The sequence below is a fragment of the Callorhinus ursinus genome, unplaced genomic scaffold (genome assembly GCF_003265705.2).
Source record: "Callorhinus ursinus isolate GAN/ISIS: 27379988/994484 unplaced genomic scaffold, GSC_fseal_2.0 scaffold4, whole genome shotgun sequence".
Lineage (NCBI taxonomy): Eukaryota > Metazoa > Chordata > Mammalia > Carnivora > Otariidae > Callorhinus > Callorhinus ursinus.
Window position 1 is genome coordinate 153244439 of NW_027397066.1, and position 6539 is coordinate 153250977.

Below are 6539 nucleotides of genomic sequence, written 5' to 3' on the forward strand. Positions count from 1 at the left end.
AAGATTTTTATTTATTTGACAGAGAGAGACACAGCGAGAGAGGGAACACAGCGAGAGGGAAAACAGCAAGAGAGGGAGTGAGAGAGGGAGAAGCAGGCTTCCTGCTGAGCAGGGAGCCTGATGTGGGGCTCGATCCCAGGACACTGGGATCATGACCTGAGCCGAAGGCAGACGCTTAACGACTGAGCCACCCAGGCACCCCTTCTTCTTTATTTTTAAATGGCATTCTTTTTTTTTTAAAGATTTTATTTATTTATTTGAGAGAGAGAGAATGAGAGATAGAGAGCACGAGAGGGAAGAGGGTCAGACGGAGAAGCAGACTCCCCGCTGAGCAGGGAGCCGATGTGGGACTCAATCCTGGGACTCCAGGATCATGACCTGAGCCGAAGGCAGTCGCTTAACCAACTGAGCCACCCAGGCGCCCTTTAAATGGCATTCTTATAAAGAAGAGCTTTCCTCTATTTTCCTTCCCTCTGCCTACCCCTGCCCACCCCCCACTCCCGCCTCTTCTTTAGGAGTGCTATAGAATGTATATCTTAAAAAAAAAACCCCAACCTCAAAGTATTGTAAACACTTACCATAATTTTTCTTTTTTGATACTCATATTGCTTCCAAATTTGGCCAGTGAGAGTCCTTTAAGTTGGCTCCTGTGTCCTGAGCTGATGCTGTTAATCTTTGAACACTGTGTTGTCTGGCACAAAATGTTCCAGACTTATTTTGCAGTTCCTTGCCCCAGATCTGGAATAAACCAAAAGAGAGAATGTAAATGGGCTTAACATGAATGTTACCCCTCACCTTTGGCCCCAGTGGCTACAGAAGGCATGGGCTATGGGGTAAGGGTCCCATAGAAACAATCTTCCTGTCTATATATGTGTGAGTGTGTTGAATGTGTGTGTGTGTGTGTGTGTGAGTGTATGTGTGTGTCTAGTGGGAGTGGGGATGCCCCCTTGGGTGCTGGAAAAATCTGAAGGTTTAATATTCCAGGATACCAAGATTGAGACCAGTGCCTATCCCAAGCTTTCCTCATGTTATCCTTTTGGGACATCTCCATCCCATTTTCCATTTCAAACCTACTTTTGATGTACATCTGAACCAAGTTTTACCTGTTTGAAAATGCTGATGGAAGCACAACAGTTTTATTTATTTGGATCCCTCACCTCCCTAGGGATCTGCATTCAGACAGACTCTCATAAATTCAGCTAATATTTACTGATCTCCTGCTACATTCCAAGTTGGCTGATTTCACAGACATCATCTCATTTAGACTTGAAAGCAACAATGCCAAGTATATACTATTATTCTCATTTTACTTATGAGGAAATGAGTGTCAGGTTAAGTAACATGCTTAAGGTCACATAATATTAAGTGGGAGAGTCTTGACTCGAACCCATTCTTCAGACCGCAAAAGTGGGGATCTCTTGTTCCTTGTAACCCTGTATGTGAAAACAACCTGGTACCCTGATATAGTCAATCACCAAGTATGTCCTGAGTACCTACTATGTGTTTACCCATGTATCAGGCACATTCAAGGATATATCATTTATTAAGCACTACTGTGTGCACACTGTTAAATTCATTGATGTAGCAAATGAATGGAAGTTGTGATTCTCATTATTCAGGACTTTATACTCTTACTTAGGAGTGAGGGAAGGCAAACATGGAAAGATTCATATAAAGAAATAAATGCAGGTTAGCTCAGACAAAGTGTCATAAGAATGTCTAATGAGTAGATTCTGTAACAACCATGATGTATTATTTCAACTTGTTTGAAGATTTTGAAAAAAAATACTGACCTATGAGCCAAAAGACTTTAATGATAATTAGTTTATCCCCCTCTTTTTAATTGAAATATAATTAACATACAATGTAATGCTAGCTTTAGGTGTACAACGTATTGGTTCCACAATTCTATACATTACTCAATGCTCACCATGGTAAGTGTAGCCACCATGCAACGTTATTACAATATTATTGACTCTATTTCCTATGCTGTACCTTTCATCTCTGACTTATTTATTTTATAAATGGAAATTTCTACCTCTTAACTCTCTTTATCTATTTTGCTCATCCCCTCAGTTACTTCTCTGGCAACCTCCAGTTCGTTTTCTGTATTTAAGAGTCTGTTTTTTGTTTGTTTGTTCATTTTTTTTTTTTTTTTAGATTCCACATATGAGTGAAATCATATGGTATTTGTCTTTCTCTGTCTGACTTATTTCACTTAGCTTAATACCCTGTAGGTCCTCCATGTTGTCACAAATGGCAAGATCGCATTCTTTTTTTTTTTTTTTTACAGCTGAGTAATATTCCACTATATATACAGCATATCTTTTTTACCCATTCATGTATAGATGGACACCTGGGTTGCTTCCATATCTTATCTGTTGTAAATAACACCACCCCCAAATGTCCATCCTTAGATGAATGGATGAAGAAGATATGGTATATAAATTAGATACTTTGTTTATTTACTTATTTATTTATATACTTACTTGTTTATTTTTAGATGCTTTTTTTTAAAGATTTTATTTATTTATTTGAGAGAGAGAGAATGAGAGACAGAGAGCACGAGAGGGAAGAGGGTCAGAGGGAGAAGCGGACTCCCTGCTGAGCAGGGAGCCCGATGCGGGACTCGATCCCGGGACTCCAGGATCATGACCTGAGCCGAAGGCGGTCACTTAACCAACTGAGCCACCCAGGCGCCCTATTTTTAGATGCTTTTAAATTGAGCATCTTCTGTGTACCAGTGTTGTGTGCCAATCTCAGCCTATCAATAACCAGTGTTGTGGCTGGATCAGCCCTTGTGGTTATTATTATGATTGCAAGATGCTCTTCAGCAACAGCCATCAGGAAACTTAAAAAAAATAAAGATTTATTGTTTACAGGACCTGGAAATTACATAGCACACCCGAGTGCACAAAATGAGGTCATAGGTAGAGAAAGTGAGAGGAAGACAGTACCTGGGGCCTGGGCTTCACCTTTCACTCGTGTCAAGGGTGGGTTTCACAGGCTTACTCTCGATTGATTTTAAAATATAAAGAATGGGAATTTAAAGTGAGAGAAGAGAAAAAAGCAAGTGGCCCAAATGGTCAGTTATTGAAAGCAACCTAAATCTCTAAAACAAAGTAGCCTCAGTTGAAGGAGGTGGCCTGGTCCTTCCTCTACTCATGTGGCCAGTGATGTGTTTATCTGAGCTAGCCCTCTTCTGAAGATGCTTCCAAAAATCAAAGCGTAAGTCAGGCACTTGCATTACAAAAAAAGAAAAACCTGTTGGTCCAGGGCTTACACTACAACCAGGTATGTTATATATGGCATATATTCTAATCCTCATGGCACCCTGCTCTGGACAGTGTTGTGTCTTTCCAGAGTTCGTATGTTGAAGCCTTAACCCATAACGTAACTATATTTGGAGGTAGGGTCTTTGAAGAGATCATTAAAGTTAAATGAGGTTGAAAGGGTGGGGTCCTAATCTAACATGACTGGTATCCCCATAAGAAGAGGAAGAGACATCAGGGATGCATGTGCTTGGAGGAAAGGCCATGTGAGGATGCAGGGAGAAGGTGGTCGTCTGCAAGGCGAGAAGAGAGGCCTCCGGAGAAATCAGCCCTGCTGCCACCTTGCTCTTGCACTTCCAACCTCCAGAGCTGTTAGACAATCAATTTCTGTTTTTCAAGGCATCCAGTCTGTGGTATTTTGTTACGGCAGCCCTAGGAAGCTAATGCAGACCTGTTCAAGGAAAGCAATAGGACCTCCACTTCTCAGACTAAGAGAACAAGGTGCAGAGGGGCAAAGAAACTTCCCTAAGTTCCTGCAAATGGGAAGTAGTGATAGCAGAATTCAAATCCAGGTCTGTCTCACCCTGAAGCTATGATTTTTTTCACTGCGCTCTCCTTCAGTCATGTTTGGGCACTGCCACTGCTGAAGGACATGCCATGAAGGGAAGGATGATGCCAAGTTTGCCTACTATTGTGTTCCTGGGGCCTGCTACAGGACCAGCCATGGCAGTCAAGTGTTTGTGGACTAAATAGCCTTGCCCTAGAGAGATTTATGATTTGGTTTGGATAGGAAACAAAGTAAATACATAACTCACAACAAACTGCTGTTATGGAGGAGCTTCTTGGAAAAGTAATTCTGGGGAGGGAAAGTTCAGGGTAGGTTGGAACAGAAGGGGAAGTTCCAGGTGGTAGGTGGAGCTCCAGCTGGACCTGAACTCTCAGGACACAAGGAAAAACAGTCATTGTCAAGAAGGCTCGATGGCTTATTTATTTATCTTTTATATTTTAAGTCATTCTGTGAATGCAGAAGTGAAAATAAAGGGATAGTGAGAAACAACTTTATTAGGTTTTTAATAAGAATCCAAACATAGTAAACCTCTTCATAGCAAGTAAATTTTGAGGCACAAGCATCATCAAAAATGAAACAATGCTATCACATGTCCTTTTAGCAAAATGGGATAGGCCAGATTCTTTTCACAAATTATTGCATGAGGAAGTCCTTCCTTTGACTGACTAACTGGATAAAAATACTGTATTCCCTTCTTGTCTTTAAAAATACATTGTTCAGGTGTGCCTGGGTGGCTCAGTCAGTTAAGCATGGGACTCTTGATTTCAGCTCAGGTCATGATCTCAGGGTCCTGGGATGGAGCCCTGCATCGGGCTCCGTGCTTAGCATGGAGTCTGATTGAGATGCTCACTCTCCCTCTGCCCCTCCCTCCACTCTCTCTCTCTCTCAAATAAATAAATCTTAAAAAAAATACATTGTTCGTATGTTGATTCTTAAATTTGAGTAAGATCATTAGAATACTGTCATCTGAGGACTCACTGTCTGATTTTTCACTTATAGGATAAATTTTACCATCATTGTTAGAGTCTAGAGTGCTACTGTCTGTCTCTTTTCATTTCATCTTCTGGTTGTCTAATAATTTGAAGTGTCTTCCCATGTGCGTTTTCTTTTCTTTGCCTTTAAGAGTAGAGAATGAAAAATTCTGAATTGTCATTTGTTTTCAGTGAAGGCTAAATGCAGACTACAAAGATGGTGTGTACTACCTTCTTTTATGCCCCTTGAAAGATAATATATTTCTTTTAGCAGTAAGAAAAATTGAAAGATGGTGATTTCTTCCCTACTGGGTTCATCTTTCTAGACAATTCCATCATGCTTCCACTTAAAAATTCCGATTATTTATTTTTAGTATAGTTGGGAACAATTGATGAGTAATGATGAGGGATGATGAGTAACAATAATTCCAGGTAATGGAATAGTAATGTGGTCAAAGGTATAGGAAAAAATAAGATCATTAAGATCCCACATTGGATCTTAGACACATTGCCCTTAGGTAAAATGGTTCATATGGTAATTGCAAGCTACAATAAGTTTTGTGTAATTAAAAAATATGTAAATTACATTTTTATTCTTTGGAAGACCTCTAGGAAAGAAGAAAGGCATAAAATATCAGTCCTCATAGATAGTTAGAATTCAGAAAAGAAACACGAAAGGGGACTTCCAGCTGTGTGGGGCAGGGCTAGGAAACACAACAGGGAGAGGCAACACAGCATTGTGTAATGGGAGTCGGTGAGTAGATCGGATTTATCACAGCTGACGCTTTGTTGGAAAGCAGGGGGCTGATGATGGCTACCATCCACTTGAGAAATGTGGACTCTATTCTGTAAGGCATGGCACAGTAATTCTGAAAGGTTTTGAGCAGGGGTGGCAAGATGCCTACAAACATTCTCTGGCTGTTTTCTACTATAATTGTGAAGCTATATTCCCGAGGGGGAAAAAAAAGTTTTTGACATGTAATAAAAATCATACAAAAGAATCTTAATATTCAGTTCAGAGCATTATGTATTTATTTTCTAGTCCTTCAATATGGATTTCATTCTTTTAAACAAAGTAAAAACCCACGTGCTGTCTTCAAAGCCAATTAAAACCATACACATATTAACAAGTAAATTTCTAAGCTATACCGCATTTCTTTGGGAGTTTGCACTGACTCCACAGGCCTTGAATGTTTCAGGTGCCAAACTGGTTTGCCGGTAGGGGATGTGATAAGGGATTCTAGACTTTTCGGCCCACAAAGGTGATGTTTAAGAGTGAATGTGATTGTAAGTTCTGAAATGGTAAGATAAATTGAACACGCATTTGGTTTTCCAGTTCTGGGAGAGTTTCATAGGGAAGAAGCTTATGGAACCATTATTATGCCAAGAGGTGGTAGTGCCTGACAAAGTAATTTCAAAGATTAAGATAAATGTGGAGATGATAGTCATAATTGGCTATTAAAGAAACCCAAGTGCCTTGAGTGGCACTCCCCTAGAAGTTATTGTCAGGGCCATCATTTCCAGCTGCTTAGGCAGAGTCATACCTACTATGGCCCTTCTTACACTCTTGGGAGTCAGTCTACACCAAGAGGAGCAACTCAAAACACATGCCCCTTCCTTCCTTCCTTCCTTTCTTTCTTTGTTTCTTTGTTTCTTTCTCTTTCTTTCTTTCTTTCTTTCTTTCTTTCTTTCTTTCTTTCTTTCTTTCTTTCTTTCTTTCTTTCTTTC